The sequence below is a fragment of the Numenius arquata genome, chromosome Z (assembly GCF_964106895.1).
Source record: "Numenius arquata chromosome Z, bNumArq3.hap1.1, whole genome shotgun sequence".
Taxonomy (NCBI): Eukaryota; Metazoa; Chordata; class Aves; order Charadriiformes; family Scolopacidae; genus Numenius; species Numenius arquata.
The window spans coordinates 74,253,530-74,271,550 of NC_133616.1; positions in this window are offsets into that span (position 1 = coordinate 74,253,530).

The window sequence follows — 18,021 nt, forward strand, 5'->3', positions numbered from 1 at the left end:
CACTCCTCTCACACACTAGCAATAGCAGTTACTCTTCTCCGACCTTCTAGCTTCAAGAGCAAAATGAAGTGAAACAGGACCCTGCCTTCTACACAGTTCAGTGTTGCCTGTGTGGACAGCAATTGCTAAAATGCTAGTTTCCAGGATGCAGTTTGCCACAGCTTTTGCTGTACAGTTGCTGCTTAGTTGTGATTTCTTACAGGACCCATGGTGCATGCTTCTACACAACAGTGAAGACTTTTCTTTATTCTTGGCATTGATAGCCTTTGGAGGCTTCCCAGCAAGGACCAAAGCGGTTCTTTTCAAGACAGTAAGAAAGCGAGCAAAAGAGAAAGTCGTGTATGTCCTCCAAGAACCTCAATGCACTTGAAACGCTTTCCACTCACTGGCAGGGACATAGAGAACCACAGTGCTCATAGCTGCACTGGCATCATTTTCCTCATTGCTGCCTTTGCAGGCCAAATTTGGGGGTGTCCAGGAACAGCTCTGCAGAAGAAGAGGACCAGGATAGGCAGAGATACATGGCTGACCTAGCAGCTACAACACCAGGCTGTGTCTGGCTTTGCTGGACCAAATTCATGGTCCTGCTCTTCTTCCTAGGTAACCTTTTGTCCCTGGAGGAAAGGGGATAATATTTTCTGCCTCATGTGAAAAATGTTATAGGCATGAATTGGTGTTTGACAACTGGATCATACAACCATGACCCAAAAAGTTTTGGTCAGTTTCCACTAGATGATGCTGTAGCCACTTCACGGAACAGAGGCTGTTCCTGTTAGAAGGGGAAAAAATACATTCTTAATTTTAACTACAAATTTAGTTGAGGCACTGTTTCTGCTCATCACTTCACACCCAGATAGACCCTACTCTTCAGTTGAGTACCTCAGGGTATTCTCAGCAAGGTGCTTTGCATATATAACAACAGCAGTTTCAGCCCAGATGGCCACCCCGCTACTAAACACTGAGGATAACCAAGCCTGGGTGGCAGCAGACTTCCAGTGCCGGCCTGCAGTTCCAGCTCTCTTCTATTTCTCCGCTCCTTTCTTCTGCATGGGACATTATCTAGACTATCCTAACATCAGAGCTCAGTGGTCTATTTGCAGCACATCTGCAGCAGCCAAGCAGGGCAGATGTCCAAAAACCCTGCCTCATTTAGCTGGAAGCTCAAACGAGTCTTCTGGTAAATCTGTGATGTGGTAGCAATGGGGATCATAATTTTAGGAAAACAAAGCCAAATTATCATCTTTTATGTTGTAGTGGTTGGGACATAAATGAGAGGGAGGGAAGTTGTACACACATCCTCTGTGGAGTGACTTTCTTAATGACAGTCTCATTAGGAGTGACTTCTGCCAAATGCTGTTTACTTTTTGCTGTCAAATCTGTCTGAATTAATCACAAGCAACTCAACCTAAAAGTAAGACTTGTTCTACTCTTCTTGCTGAGTGACACACAGACCAAATGTGAGAAACAGCCTGCCAATGGCTCCATCAGGCAGCCTGCTTCAGTACAACATCTCAAAAATAAAAGATACCTTGCCAAGTTTCCATCTTAGCCCAGGGTCTCTCCTACTGCCCTCCCATGGATGCAGTTACATGGCCATGGAGTGGAGAAGGCTTTGCTCTACAGAATTCTCATCTGTGGAGCTGGTCCTGCACTGCCAGCAGGTTCAAAAGAGAAATAAGGCAAGAATCTTACTTCAGCCCAGACTGGCCACACACAGCTTAGGACTGAGAGAACTCAAGCCTGGATGGCAATAGATATGAATTTGGTAGGGCACATGAAGCCAGGCTGGTGGACTTGAAACATATGAGTGAATGGTACACCAGATCAAATTAACGGTTCTCATTTCCAGCATCACAAAAACTGCTACAGGCTTTGATGCAGTGTATGGGGTAGCTGGACTCTTGAAGAAGCAGTCCTCAGTTTCTCACCCTGTGATCACCTCCTTTTTCTACGGTGATCTGTTCAGTATGCGTTGGTGGTATTTATTCTGCCTTTACAGATTGATTAAGGAATTATTCTTACCACACACTTACATCACAAAATATAACTGCCCTCTGAAACACAGACTGTGGCTTTTGTTTCCTCTTCTTTTCTCAAAGCGTCTGAGACTAAGTAAAATGCGTTTTCACCAAAGTTATGATGGCTGCTTTGTCCTAGGCCTTCTGGGTACTTCACAGAGAGTAGTTAGATCCATATTTGGCCACATCACATAGTGAGTACTGCAACTTTTGGGGTCTGGTTATAGCTGTGAAGATCTTGGCTGACAATCCCTGATGATGTATAAACTCCTTCTGATCTTGACAAAAATACATGACTTCTTGGTGCTCCAATTCATGCAGCTGCAAAAAGCGAAGAACTCAAGTGAAAGCGAATTACCTTCTTTGAGCTACCAGTTCCTGAATAAACTGTTGACAAATGGGAAGGAGAAATAATATTTCAAAACTGTGAGCATAACTGGAGAAGATCAGCATGTTCAAGTGAGGCTTCCACACAAACAGCCAAAGCAGTGCTCAGAGAGCCCTCAGTCTCCCCTGAGGGTTACATACATCCTAGTCAACCACCATCGCTTTTTCATCCCTCTGTGTGCTTTCTACAGGACAGAGGTCGGTGGCTGGTTAAACGACAGGAGGCAAAAGCCCTGCACCAGCCTCTCTCCACTTGACCCCCAAGGGGGGGACATTACTGTCTCTGTGCCATCCCTTCCCTACCTGCCTGACTCCTTCCTTTAAAAGAAAGGAACAAGGAAACTTCATAAAACAACAATCAAAGCCAGAACCACTGCCTGTCCATCAGGTTTGTCCTTATAGTCAACAAGACCACGCACAGATGTAAAAAAGGTTTCTGAGTATCTAGTCAAAACAGAATTCCTGTGGGAGACAGCAAACAGAAGGGAAATATCAGCCTGTGTCTGCCTGAAGTGAATTAAATCACACCTTTTATGTTATTGCTTTTACATGTCAGTGATTTGGTGGTAGCGGTACTGCAACAGTGCATACAACAAGGTGCTCGATGAGCTGAAGAACCACTGTCCTCATGCTCTGTGTCCTCTGGAGAGAATCACCAGCACCTAAGAAATGCCCACTAAAGCCGCCATGTGCTTTGTGTTGCTGGGGGTTCCCTCAGTGCAATTTGGCTTCCCTGATGTCTAGTAATGGTTAAGGTTGTGCAGCTGCCTTTCCTTCCTACAGTGTTGCTCTTCCTAATGCCTGGTTTGAAGCTTACAGTAACTCAGTATCTGTCAGTGTCCTTGAAACTCTCTAATACTCTGTTATGGAGCGTTGTCCTCAGGTTCAAAGCTATGTGGGATGCACACGTTATGTATTCACCTGCACTTAGCTTCCTTACACTGAAAAGGCAATAAACAATATTTGATAATTAATTATTGACTTGCTTATAACCAGAGTGCTAGCAGTTCAGTTCTCAAAGCTGTAAGATGTATGTATGTAGAAAAAAAACAAACTGATCTTCAAAGCTGCTCATGATACAAGAAGTTAGTCAGGAGAGCTGATTATTGCTGCTGTGGACCAGGGTGGAACATGGGATCTACACACAGGCATGCGGGAAAGCAAATCAACACACTACTAGTGAGTTCTTTTAACATAAGGCCCTGATTTTAGGTTTGCAACTGCACTGTATCTGAAGTTTCATTGTCTGAACTTGATTAAAACGGGCATGATTCAAAGAAGGGTTTGCGATAGGTGCTGGATCATTTTTACAGCCAAAGAAAGGACCACTAGCTCCCTCACTTGAATTGCAAATGAAGGGGGCTGACTAAATTGCAGTATGGTAGCCCTTGGATCTCATGGTTCTCATCATGGGGATTAACTGTATCACAGTCTTAGAAATCTAGAGGATTTTGCACATCCATCCTCTGCCTTAGCGCTGCTAATGCTTTGTCTAAAAAATCCTTGTCAGCTTGACAGAATGAGCTAATTCTATGCAAAGACAGTTTATGATTTAACTGGCACTAGTAGGGTGAAAATCTGTTTGTTCTCTGGCACCTCAAAATCTCTAAGCCAAGTATCATGGCTGGGATCCAGCTGAGCCTTTAGTAAGAGTGTGCGCTCTAAGCACATGCGTTGTCTTATCAGATGTAAGCACTAGCATCACTAAGAGCCATCTTAACTGAAGTGTTGTCTGGATTGCATATATAAGAATTTGTCTCTTCAAAATGGATGTTGAATATCCTCTTAGCGTGAACTTTTCCTCGTTCCTTGTCTTGAACAGAAAGCTCCTTTAAGAAATTTTTTTGCAATCAAGGAAGCAGGAGCAAAGGGAACCAGATTAAGAAATGCCCCTGCAAACACGAACAATGACAGTTTCGAGTTACCATGAACTTGCATACAGTCTTTCATAACTTTGTATACAACCCTTTCATAAGTTTGCATAGTGAGGCTTGTTCTGCATTATTTTTGGAAGCTGGGTGGGGTTCCTCCTCAGTCAGGCATTTCCAAATCTCTTCTGCTCTCTGTACAGGGCTCTCAGGCTATCCCATCTCTTGGGTGGTATCTCGAGGTCTGTCTGCTGTTCCAAGACTCTGATCTAACAATTGTTATGTTTAAACAATGCCTCTGGGAGTGAGCTTTCCCTCTCTGTCTGCCTTTAGGATGGGTGGGAAACAGACTTTCAGCTCTCAGATATGCACTGCACTCTGCTCTCGCTGACTCTGTCCAGGTTAGCAGGAGGCACAAACACACTCAAGAACACAAGTCCTGCGGTGACAAGCTAGATATGGCTTACAACAAAACATGTCCTGCTGCATTAGTAAGTGGCTTGTTCTCTGATAAACCGTAAAGCTGCTCTATCACATGTTTATTGTACTTTGAGGTACCTGAAGGAAACAAGATTTTCCATCTTGGCACTGTTGAACCCCCATGATAAAAGTATTGACCTGCTTACAAGTGGGGAAACATTCCAGTTATGTAAACAGCAGAGATTTTTTTTTTCCCCTGCATTCCTAGAGTAAGTTGGCTTTAGCTTAGTCCATAACAACTTCTGTGTGTGCTGTTCTCTCTGCTGCCTCCACACACATAAATTGATTTCTTCAGAACCACAGGCTATTGGCCACTGAAACACGGGGTTTCAATATGTTCTTGTAAAAGCCAGCAAAAGATTTGAAAAAACATCAAGTGACTGGCTCCAAAATGCATTTCTAAAAGATGTAAAAACTGCCATGCTGGGTGAGGCAAAATGCTGCTTTGAGCAGCACTCATTTCCAACAGTGGCGGCTAATGACAGCTTAAGAAAACAGTACAACAGCACAAGTTAAAACATCTTATTTTTCTTCTACTTGTAAAAAGTCACAGCTTCCTGTGTCTAACAGTGTAAGAACTTTCTGGCATGGTAGCTACTGAGTTCAATAGAGTTTAATACCCATATGTAGTTCTCTTCTCTCAATCTATTGAACCTATTTTAACCCATTCGTATCACTGTCCTCTACAATATTCCATCCCAGGTGAGTTTCAGAGTCTAACTTCTGTAGTATGTAGAGAAGAGGTCAAAAAAGGGGGGAAATAACTTTTTTTTGTTGGTTTAAATTGGCTGCGTCACATTTCAAGTCTATTGCCTCCAGCCCTTGAATTATTAACAGCAGTAGTTCTCAATCCTCTGCACTTATGCTTTGTATGGTTGCATTCTATGGTTGCATTCTATAGTTGCATTCTGGAGAAGAGAAGGCTCCAGTGATACGTTATAACAGCCTTCTAGTACCTAAAGGTGGCCTACAGGAGAGATGGGAAGGGACTCTTGACCAGGGAGTAGAAGGATAGGATGAGGGGTAATGGTTTTAAACTGAAACAGGGGAGATTTAGATTAGGTATCAGGTAGAAATTCTTTACTGTGAGGGTGGTGAAGCACTGGAACAGGTTGCTCAGGGAAGCTGTGGGTGCCCCATTCCTGGAAGTGTTTAAGGCCAGGCTGGATGGGGCTTTGAGCAACCTGCTCTAGTGGGAGGTGTCCCTGGCCAGGGCAGGGGGGTTGGAACTCGATGATCTTGAAGGTCCCCTCCAACTCTAATGATTCCATGATTCTATGATTCTCAATCATCGTGTTCCCGTGAGCGAGAGTTATTTCACACATTTGATGATTCTTCTGTTCTTTTGTTTAGTTTGACTTTGAGGTGAGGCAAGAGAACAGGCATATATAATAATATTGATGTATCGATGACAGGTTTATATAGGGATGCAGTGCTTTTTATTCTGTTCTCTCTCTGTAGCTATAAGAGGAAGCTGAATTTCCCAACATATACAGGGACTCAAAATTCATGGAGTGCAAGAATACTATCACAATATAATGCACAGTGGGCTCTGTTCTACTGTTTTTCCTTCATTTGGATTGGACCTCTGTCTGGACCATAAAAGCAGAAGGCAGGTGGAAATTACACTTGATGTAAAAATACAAATCTGGTAGTTTTCTGGATTTTCATTTCGTCTGCAGCTCAGGCTCATTTCTTCACTCGCCCATTCAGGAATGCTGTCTGTAGGGTACGTTGCAGCCAGTCCAATTCTACATCCATCCTATTAAACTGACTGCAGCACGTTAAAGAAGATGTCGTAAATTTGCTGGTTCGTTACCTTTTGACACTCCGCTTTAATGAGTAACTGCTGGACTTCTAACCTGGAGTGCAACTGCTTCACCTTGTCTTGATTCTTTCAGATGTACTTCAGGCAAAAGAGAGAGAAGAGAACAGACAGCTTAATTCACGTATTTGCTGACTAGCGTCAGCACAGTCCTCAAAGTAAGGCTGCTCTGGAATGCCAGAGATAGTGAAAGCCCCGTATAACTAAACAAACAGCTCAGAATAATAAACTGATCCACGCAATTTCCTGCGTTGTCTCTTTGGAGTCAGTTGGCTCACGAGGCTCCTAAGTGAGCAGGAAAAAGACAATCAGCTCAGCCAGAAAAAGAGGTACTGCCATAAAACAAACAGTCTGCAAGAGCTGTGTCAGCTGCAGTGGGTGTTGTTTTACCTTTTCAACCTGCAAGCAAAATTTAGACTGCCAGGAAAAAGCAGCAGTCCAGGAAGTTTGATGGATGTGGTGTCAGACCGCGCTCAGGAGTTGCAGTTCTGCTTTAGGCCCAGCATTAGCATTTCTTCTCTAAATAAACTGTGGACAATACATTATGAAAACCTACTTTTCAGGTGCACACCAGGGTTTCATTTGGCATAACCATACGGAAGTGGGGGCCGTGTTCTAAAACGTTGAATACTGCCCTCTTTCTGCTGAAGTAAGCTGCAGTGGTGGGTGCCTTACTTTCTGTGATGTAGGTAACCTTCAGAGCTTGTCTGAGTAGCATGTAGCACTATAGATGCACCTGTTTGCACTAATTAGTGCAAAATTCATGGATTTGTGGAATGGTAATGAGATGCTTCCTCTCTATCTCTCTTCTATTCCTGTTGGATTTTCTTTTCGAAACAATTATGTGACAGAAAAAGCTGATCCCTTTTCTAATTTGGAGCTAAGTCTGAAACTTTTTAAAATTAGTAAATGCTTACTTACTACAGTGCATTTGGCATTTGTATATAAGACAGTAAACCTGATGTTCAGCTTAAACTGACTTTAAAAGACTCTGGAAATCCACGTAATGCTGAATCTTCACCAAGAATAAGTTTATAAACAAAGTCAGAAGAACAGCATGAAGCCAACAGACCTGCAAGCCCCTGATACGGTTTCTATCAACAGATATGCTTGTTAAGTGTTTGGTTATTTACCAAGAATACTTGTTGGTCCATTTAAAGTATCTAGAAATACTTGTATGGAGTAGATGGCCGTGTGAGACTTCATCCAGACTCATCCAGGTGTGTGCCTGTATGGAGCAAGACTAATTATGTCAGCATTCCTTACTTATGATACTGCTGCCCTGCTCAGTGCAATCAGTTGTGTCCAAAGGGTCAAAAAGGCAACCTAGCTGTGTTATTTCCCAGCCTCAGACCAACCGCTTTTGCAACCTGAGTGTATCCCTCAAACTTTTCAAGTGGTCTTAAATACAGGATTAAGGTAGCAGACAGAGATTGCATGTTTCCCATGGCTCTCCGGAAAAATGGTGTGCTAGACACAATATAAATTTTAAAATATTTGGAAGGCAAAAGTAGCAGAGCTTGCCAGAGGATGACTGTTTCACAACAGTTCTCAAGGTTTCAAAACTTGTTTTCAATGTGTGCAAGAGGAAAAACAAACCTCTTCCAACACTTTCAGGAAGTGGAATCATGACAAAATGGCTCTCCCCAAACACAGAGATCCAAGGCACACACTTTCTACCTCTCAGCTGCAAATCTGTCAAATTCAGTTCAAGAATCCTCTTGAATTGCATGTAAGACTTTATAAAAAGTTAATTTTTGTTAAATGTTAAATATTTTTTCTTATTTTGAAAGCCTCTGTGTAAACCTAGTGGGTCTATCAGCTCTAAACCAAGTGTCACCTTGTAGATCTGACAGACGCTGAATGCTCCACCACACAAGCCCCAACCCAAAGGCCAAGGTGACAGTAGAAACACTCTTAATAACTTTTCTAGGTTACACAGTCTTTTAGTTATATTACTTTCTTAGTCCTACATTTATCTCCTGAATACAATTCTTCCTCTTGCCAAAAAAGGCCCTCCAAATCCTGCGATGAGGAGAACATGCAGAAAAATAATGTTAGACAAGCAGAGCCATAAGCTTCCCAGAAAGACACATGCTCTTGATGATTCTTTTGTTTGTTCTGCAAGTGTAGGGCGCAGTAACACATGCATTTTGTATGTTCTGTATGTTCGCCTGTGCTGTGCCAGAACCTTTACTGGTGAACTAAGCATTTTGCCATTTAACCTTTTGCCACAACTATGCAGACTATTTAACAACCCAGGCCCAGGAAGCTAAAGTTTCTAGGCATACTTGTACAGTGATCTTGGCATTTTAATATGTAAGTGGTCAAATCCTTCTATATTCAAAGCCCAGAAAAATAAATGAGCTTTCCCATTTTGCTTCATCTGCATGCTTAAGATTGTTTTATGAAACAATTACCAATGTGACTTTCCAAGGTCATGTGCATGTTAGTGACAGAATTCAAATATAAAATGTCAATGCACTCTTAATTAGGTCAAGATGTCTGAGCAAAATTCCTTCTGTCCAAAGCATCCTCTTTTTCCATGTGTAGGATAATTAAAATAAATGATGCCCATGAGAAAAGCCATGCTCTATCATCAAAATCCCATTTATCTAGATAAGCTTCAAATCCGTTCTTGTTTTGTTCAGATAAAGTTCATCTGTTTTTATTTGCAATTGATCTGGCTTTGCTTAAGCATAGTGTAGTGGGATGGGGGGTTTTGCCTCTGTAGCCTCCATGATTAGGTTTACATAATTGAAAAAAGGAATCCTTAGCCTTTTCTGTTTTCCAGATGCCCTCACGCTCTTTATGTTAACCTTTGTTAGTGACCTTATAGGTCTCTGCATTTGGCCATCCTTAAGAAGCAACAATCCAAAGAAGCCATCAACAGGTCCCTCTTCACCCTGAGGTTCTAAGGTGAGGCAATGGTTAGATGGCAGGGAAACAGCACACATTTCCCATAGGTATAGCAGTGGACAGTCCACTTCACTCCAGCTGTGCACTGGGGAGGTGGCTTGAGACAGGCAGTCGTGCCAAAGACATAGGAAGAGGATGAAATGCTCCAGTATTTATTTTTGTAATAGACACTTCAGTTCATGTTCTTCCTTTCCAGTATTTACATTAGAAAGCGCCTCCAGCCCCGCTGCTTTACATCGGATAGTTCATGAGTCGTCATCGTCTCCACAGATAACGGTATATTCAACACCAAAAAGGATGGTTGGCCCTAGCCTTTAAAACTGGAACAGCACCCTCCCTTCTTCCCTGTCATCTGGGGAAAGAAAACCAGCCTCCACACTTAAGGGCAACTGTTTCCCTTACCCCTCACAGCTTTCCAAGAGTTCATCATCCTTCTTCTACTCCAGATCTTTCTGAGCTGTGCTCTAGGGGAGGGGAGGGGGAGGGGGGACGCAAAGTTTTAACACTCCAGAAAGATGCTGCCTTACTGTAAACTTTTAAATGTGCCCGCAGGAGAAAGAAGCAGAAGTAAATAATGAAAGGGAAGGGACGAAACGAAGAAGAAAAGGCACTTTTTTTCTTTCTATTTAATGGAGGTGGAGGAAAAACTAGTGCTTAACTAGGTCTTAGCTACATTTTTTATTTTAAAAGGTTCTTGCTTGCTGGTCTGTAATGCATGCAGCTGGTAATAAATAACAAAACTTAGTACATGAAATTAGCAAGTTTTAAGCCTTATACTTCTATTTAATGTCAAGGAACATTTTTGTACACCTTTACCCTTTCATTAAGGACAAAAAGCAATTTCAATTATTACGTCCCTTCCTGATCTGAAAGCTTTACTTTGGGAGTTTAAACTTCCCACTCTTTTTCTGAATCCAACTATTTAATGACTTCGGTGTGAATTTGAGCTGTCACTGAACTTGGCTCTGATTTTGAACTTTTTGTAATGCGTGTCTTTCCTGACCAGGGTTACATACCTGGACTGGAGGATTAGATGTGTATATGTATAGCAATTTCTTTCTGTAGGTGTGCTGGCGACTCCTGCGGCTGTGAACCCAAGATTGCATAGGACAGAACAAAGGAAAGAAAATAAATGGATAATTTTGGTGTTCATAAATCTATGGGACTTTAAGAAACTTGTGCAGTACCATCGTTAATTATTTTCTTAAGGACACCGCAGTAGTAAAACTCACTTTTAGAGTTCATGCGGCATCAGGATTTCTCTTCCATCTTGTCTACATAGCCTTTTTTTCAGTATTTGACAAATTCAGGGAACTTTAAAAAAAAAAGCATGTGAATGTACTTTACACTTCATTTTTTAACATTAGAACTTTCCCAAGCTGTAATAAATAATGTAGATTTGTGATTTACTGTATTCGTTTTCCTTATATTTGTTTAAATACAACAATGGTACACTGCTAATCAGTTTATTTCTGCAAGTGGAACACAAAAACCTGCAGAAGTTCCTGGTCATAGAAACTGGAAAATTCTTAGAGACAACAAAGGACTTTAACTTTTTATAGTCCTTGAAGGGCTTATCACCTAATGAGAAGAAAACTCCACAGAAAGAGAGGGGTTTTTTTTTTTTTCAGGGATTGTGGTAGGAGGTCTGGAAATATGTTTGGCACCCAACTGCCATTTCTTTGTTCCACAGATTTTAAGTAAGTGGGATTTGTTCTGAATTGTTTTATCCAAATCACCATGTCTCCTTGGAAGTTAAAATTATCATCTACAGTGACAAGAGAGGGAAAAAGAGAGAAAGCAAACTTCTGCTGGGATGGCTCGAGCACATAGAAGCTGGGGAAAAAAGGGATATTATCCTCAGCAAAAAGCATCATTTTATGATTGGGTCCTAGCAAAGCTGGTGTGCATTAAGGTGTTTAGTTTACATAAATGCTGCGATGGGTACCAACTCTGCCAATTATCTTTAAAGAGTTTACATATACTGTGTTAATTTAGAAAGGCAGGGACAGTCACGGCTGGGAGTCTATTTTTGAAGATAATCACATTGAAGACAAGCCCCCATTACTTTTATAAAGTAATAAAATAGTTGCTTCTAAAAATCTCGCTCTCCTTTTGAAATGCTGTGATGTGATACAACCTGTAAACATGTTAATCAGCTGTATCAAACAGGAGTGACCCATGGGCGGGCACTTGCACATGCACAAACAAAAAACCATAGTAACAAAAAGGGAAGCAACTCTTGTTCTTCTGGAGGAAAAAAATGTGTTCCTTGTGGAATAATTTTGCAAGTCTGTGCAATTAATTCTAAATAAAGAGGCATACTTAGTGTTTATAAACAAGAAGCTTTGAGTGTAAAAGATGGTTTAAGTCAGAGTGAAATAAGCCAATGCTTTCATTCACAAAGGGAGGTTTCAAACCAATTACATTCCCTTGTGACACTTCTGCTGATGTCAAGAAAGACACTTTAGGGATTGTATCTCACAAGGAATCCTGTCACTTTGATGGCTCCTTCAGTGAATAATGGTGTCTTAAAGAGATGAACAGAAATTGTCCTCATTTGTTTGTTGTATATACGAGAATAGTCTGAGTCTACTCCAAGTAGAAGCCTTACAGATGCCATCTGGTATTTGGAGACCTGAAGGAGCTCTTTGAAAGATCAGAATGCAACCTGGTTATTGAATATATATATTGAATATACCAGGGTATGGCACTGTTATGTTTAAAAGAAGGGGCAAAATCAAGGGCACATGTTTTGTGCGTACATACAAATGATGAGGAGGGAAAATGCAAACATTGAGTTTGGAAGGAGAATTGAAACCACCAACCAGCAGAAAAGAAAATAACAAAAGAGAACCAAAGTACCTCTTCACACACAGTGCATGATCCAGGACCTTCAATTCCTACCTAATGGCTATTAGCAAGCCCTGGCGTTTCCCTCCCAACATGCGAGTAGGTATTTGTAAAGGCTATTTGTATCCTGTTGGATATAAACAACTTCTCCACGCTGCCCTAAGCAATTCCAACACACGTTTCTGGTAAAAATGTGTGCTTAAAGCTTCACTCCTATGATTTTAAGAGGCTTGATCTACGCCAACTTGAAGTTGATTGATTCTCTTAGAAGTCCATGAGACTTTCATAAGGATCCACCAGGATGTTATAACTCATCTAGAAAATGAGACTGTAACATCCCTGATGATGAAGACCGCAAAGCCACAAGCAGCAGTAGATTCTAGTTGAACCCAGTTTGGCCATGCAGTGGTATTTAGTGCGTGGCCCTGGTAAAAGCTCTGTAACCTGGAGTGTCTGAGAATGAGACACTGCTGAAGCAGAAAGAAGGTTTGCTCTGCTGGCCACCCTCAGCCTCCCTAAGCCTCCCTCTCCTTCCCCACAGCACTTGGTACAGGGAAGGCCTTTGTCTTCACTGATGAGGAAGACTACATCACAGCAAGAGAATGGAGAACCTTAGACCAAACCTATCCAAAAACCTTGCGTCTAATACAAAGTAAATCACACAAGCTGAAGTCACACAAGTTTCAGTGAACACAGGGCTGAAGGCCAAAATGAAATCACAATTTCTTTAAAACAAAGTTTTGATTAAGTGTGCCTACAACAAGAACAGAGCACCAAGGTGCGCATAAGTAGAACAGCTTTATAAAATGGAAGAGTATTAGCGCTGAGTTGACTAGACATGACTCTCCAACATGACTTAATTCTTGCACACTTCTAGTAATTTCAGTTGGAAAAAAAAAATGATTTCTTCCTGTCTATGACAAAATTAGGCTTTGTACAAGATACAGTAAAATATACCCACGAAATTTATTCTATGTCTTTTCCCCAAGATTTGTCTATGAGTAGTGATAGCACTGAAGTATACAGCAATTTTTTCAGAGTAGTATCTGAGCTTTTAGTACAAGTTGTCCATTGACAAAAACTGCACAACTCGTCTTCTACCTTCTATCTTTACATGCTGTAAACAGGTAGTAATTAATGTCATTGTTTGCTTTTCTGGTCATAATTATCCTTGCTTCATTCCCTATAATGAGAAGGGATGAAATGTAGGTTTTGGATTAGGAAAAGTCGGCATCATGAAGAAAAAGAAAGACCTGAATGTCCTTTAATGGAAATTATGAGAAGCAGAGGTAGGCAGGTTTAATAAGCACAATATCTATTAACATACTTCTCTGAAGACTGGGAATACAGACAATATGTGAGAAACTCACTGTGCAACCCTTTAGAAGAATAAAATATTACAAATTAATTTCCAAGTTATTCAAGAGTTCATGAAAAAGGAGTAAGTAATAAAACCTAAAAGAAAAGGTATTTGTCATAGACTATAAAAACATGGAAACTAAAATTAAAAAAAAAATGGTCAGATTCTTTATTTTAGTTGAAGATCATGCTTTACTTCTTAAGAAAGTTCATCTAATGGCAAACATCAAAAGCTATAGAAGTGAGAGCATATGTCGACTGAACTAGGTTTATCTAACTCCCTCTTCCTCTGTGGTCATGCAATACTGATCTGCTGACACATGTGCAAGCAAATCTTTGTGACAAGTAGACAAAATACAAGACCACAGAAAAGGTAAATAGCAAGACACAGGGCCAGACATGATTACTGTACAGAGTCCAGACAACGAGAGAGGGGAGTACACAAAACATACAGTTCACCATGCACCAGGTGGACAATCTGAGGGCCATCACTCACATGGACATGTATATGTGAAGACAGAAAGACAATTCTTTCCTCTATACAACAGAACACAGGTATAACATTCAGACAATTTGCTTCATACTCAAATCTGGGACTCTGAAGTGATGTCAACTGCCGTGGCCCCACTGCTTTCATTGATTTCTGGAGTTAGTCCAAATTTTGGGGTCTTTCTTAGCCCTTACTCTGGCAAAATTTCCCTCGGTAATAAATGGGAATTATGCCTGAATATGTATGGAAGGATTAGGCCCAGAAAATTCAGTCTCAGTTTTGAGTTCCCTGATGTTTATTTCTGTTTTGCTGAAATTTTAGTATTATCTAGCTTTTGTTAACCAGACAGGAAAGGAGACACCTTGTACTGTTAACAATAAGAGGATATAACCTGAATGTCACTTCAACCAGAAACAAAGTCACATGAACCAAATGGGTCAGGCTGCTAAAAGAAGTGCTAAGTTTACTCCAAATGCTTTTTCGGTTTAACTGCTGCAAACACATATAAGTCTAGTGTGATTTCAAGTGGGCGAGGGAGCCCTCCTTTCTCTTTGCCTTAACTTCTGATAGGCTGCTGAAGTGGACATGGTAGGCTTGTGACTTCAAACACGGGTCTGTAAGGTCTTGAGGTGTTGAGTGTACCTGCTGTTAGGACAGCAAAGATATAGCAGATGTCTGGAAAAGGAGAGGATGGAGGCTGACGCCCTTCCAGTATTGTGACATGACTGTTGGCTGGGATGTCCCAATGTTGTCCTTGCTAAAGTGTAAAGGAAGAGGTAACTGGACTTTCCTACTGCTCCAGCTCTCATTTCAACTTTTTCCTGCTCCCATTGTAACATGCTGAGCTCAGTGTTAATTATTCCTGATGTCCCTGAAGTTACTGACAGAACTCACACATTTTTCTCTAGGAGAAAAGAGAGCATGTTCTCTCTCCAGCTTTGTATATTTTCCTTCTCTTGGCATTGTGTTTTTAAGAGTTCTTTGTCCTAGATGTGTATCACAGTAACTCAGAAAGCATTTCTGTTTCTCATGTCTTCAGTCCTGGGTTGGCTTAATTTCAAAATAATATTTTGAATAACGTGCATATGAACTCTCATACAGAGGGAGAGTGAGGTTATATGAATATAATATGAGCCATATGAGACTAGACTAAGGATCTGTCTACATTGAATCTTCTTTTTAACTCCCACATTTTAGGGAACAGTTTAAAGCTAGGCAAGTGTAGTTAATACTCTCTTGAAATCTGGGATATGCATCTCCAATTGTTCAGAGATGGAAGAGGTACCTTTGTACAGTGTTAAACCATTGGGTGGATTTTTATTCCACAGTTTTTTTGCACGCAGACTTTCAATATCCACTGCGTTATTATATTGCTTGGAGTTCAATTGCTCAGGCACACACTGTTGTGTGAAGCATCTCCTTTTGAAAAAGGCCCCTGCCATTTTCACTTCATGCCATGTAATCTTTGCATCGGAAACAATAGAGGAGTCACACCCTACTCATCGCCTCTGTTGTCCCTCACGGCTTACTATCTAGCATATTCTTTTGCCTATCACATCTCTTTTCCATTATCTCTTTTCCAGGCTGAAGATAATTTCTTGTCTGAGAGCAGAATTTTCATCATAGTATCCTAAATGCATATCTAACATATTTGATATTCATGGGCAATACTAAAAGTGGTGTGAATTTTAATGAGGAAGCTATATCCCTGGAGACTGGAGTCCTTTCTTATCCACAGAGAAAAGTCAGACAACTCCTGTTTGTGACTTTTACAAACAGGAAGAACTGCTCCACATGTCCTAAACCTCCTCTCCTTGACTCCTTAAACTTTGGTACCTCTGGAAATGACAGGACCAAGGTCCTCCCTCAGAAAAGCACTTTCCAAACACAATTTTCAAGACCATTTCCTAGGTTCTTCGGGGGCTTTTTGATATAGGGAACTGAGTTTAAAGTTTACTCCCATTCCTCCAGAGCACTGTCCCGCTTTGCTGGGTTAGTGCTGAACACTCTGTAGGGCAGAAGTTCACTATGAGGGGTACTTGTGCACTGTAAGCAAGCAGAATCAAAGGCTGCCAGTGCTGCTGTGTTTCAAGGCTACAACACACAGCAAGTTTTGAAAAAGCGACCTGCAACAGCCTGTCTACCAAACACGGTTTTTAATTATGTCAGCCTATTCAGGAGCAAAAAAATGCCCTTAACAGGACTCCCCATACAGACCTTGCCTGTATCTTCTGTCCTGTCACACCAGAGCTTTCACAGTCTCCAGTTTTCCACTATTTGAACCTGCCTTTTACAATCAAAGAAGCCTTTCATGTCTTTCTCACATTTAACGTCCACCGAGGTCTTTACAAAAATCATACAGCACATACTTTGGGGTGTAGAATATGGCAAAATATACTCACTTTAGCATGAATGTACTAGGCCAACAACAGACTGACTTTGTGCTTACGGACGAAGTATGTTTCATGAACTCTCTTGAGCTTAACTTAAAAGTATATTCAACATCTGCTGTGCAGACGGAGACCAGCAGATGTTTTGATTTTGCCTACCTTTTTTTTTTTTTTTAACTTGGAAGCTAGCCATATGATATTCTTAGTGTGCACTGGGCTTGTCCACAAGTGAAGATGAAATTCCTGTGACTAAACTTTCTCATTGTCTGAATACTGCAGAGCAATATGAATCTTGTTTTTCTTTTTTATAGCTTGAACTAATAACCCATAGCTTGGATCATTCAAATGCTTGTTTGCTCTGCTGAAGACTAAAACACCCAGACCTCTGCCTGAAAGAAGAAACTTTTGGCAGACTGAGTCTTCTCCTCCTACAAAATAATCTTTTTCCAAAGTCATGTGGACAGACGTTTTGCCCTCATTTAAGGGCCAAGTACTCTCTTCAGTCTGTGTCAGAACTCCCAGAGGTGTCAATGGGATTTGCATGCATAAATCAAAACTGACTGCCCTCAATTTGTGTGTGTTTAAACAACTTATGTGGGAAGTCAGAACTTAAAGTTTCTAGCCCTGAACAATTTATCTTAAAATAATTAATGCCAGTGAATTACTGCTATTCTAAAGGACTGCAAAGTATCCATCCTAGCTTTTTAATGATAAAACAAGTGATAATTTAAGAGAGGAGTCTCTTCTTTTTCTCGTTTTTTTACAGAATAAAAGCACTCCTATTTTTACAGAAAATTCTTCATTTCCTCCTTGCATGTTTCTTCATGTTCTGTTTAAGCCAAGGGCTGAGGCCTAAAATGTCCAAAAAAAACCCCACTCAGTTTTTATGACTAAGATCTTGATTGCCTGGCTGTGGTACCTCAGTACTGAATGTGAAATACATCCTGATCTCTCCTCCATGCTTCTTTCACTACTGCCACTAAAAAAAATATTCCATAGTCAGAAACTGCTGAGGCAGCATGTTCCAGCAACACTGTAGGGAGCTCTCAAGGGCAGACTCTGCTCTGCAGCAAGTCATGTTTTAGGGGCAGTGAATGAAAAACGTAGCTAGAGCTGTAGGCAGGTAAGAAACTGGCAGCACTGGGAGGTGAAGGTTCTCAGGGGTGGGGACGGAACTCATGCTCCAGGACTCGGGAGCTAGACCTGTTCTCTCTGCTCTTCCTCCCAAAAGGTACAGCAGGAAAAAGGAAGAAGCAACTTCGCAAAGCCCTTTCTTCCTCTTCTTCCCCCTCTCCTAGAATAGCTCTGCTGCTTTCATTTAAACCATGAAGACTTTGGATGCCACCCACCAAGGACCGGCACTTCTTCCCCGGTACAATATTAATGGCTCCCTGGTGGCAGATTTCAGAGATTGTTTTCTGAGAATGTAAGT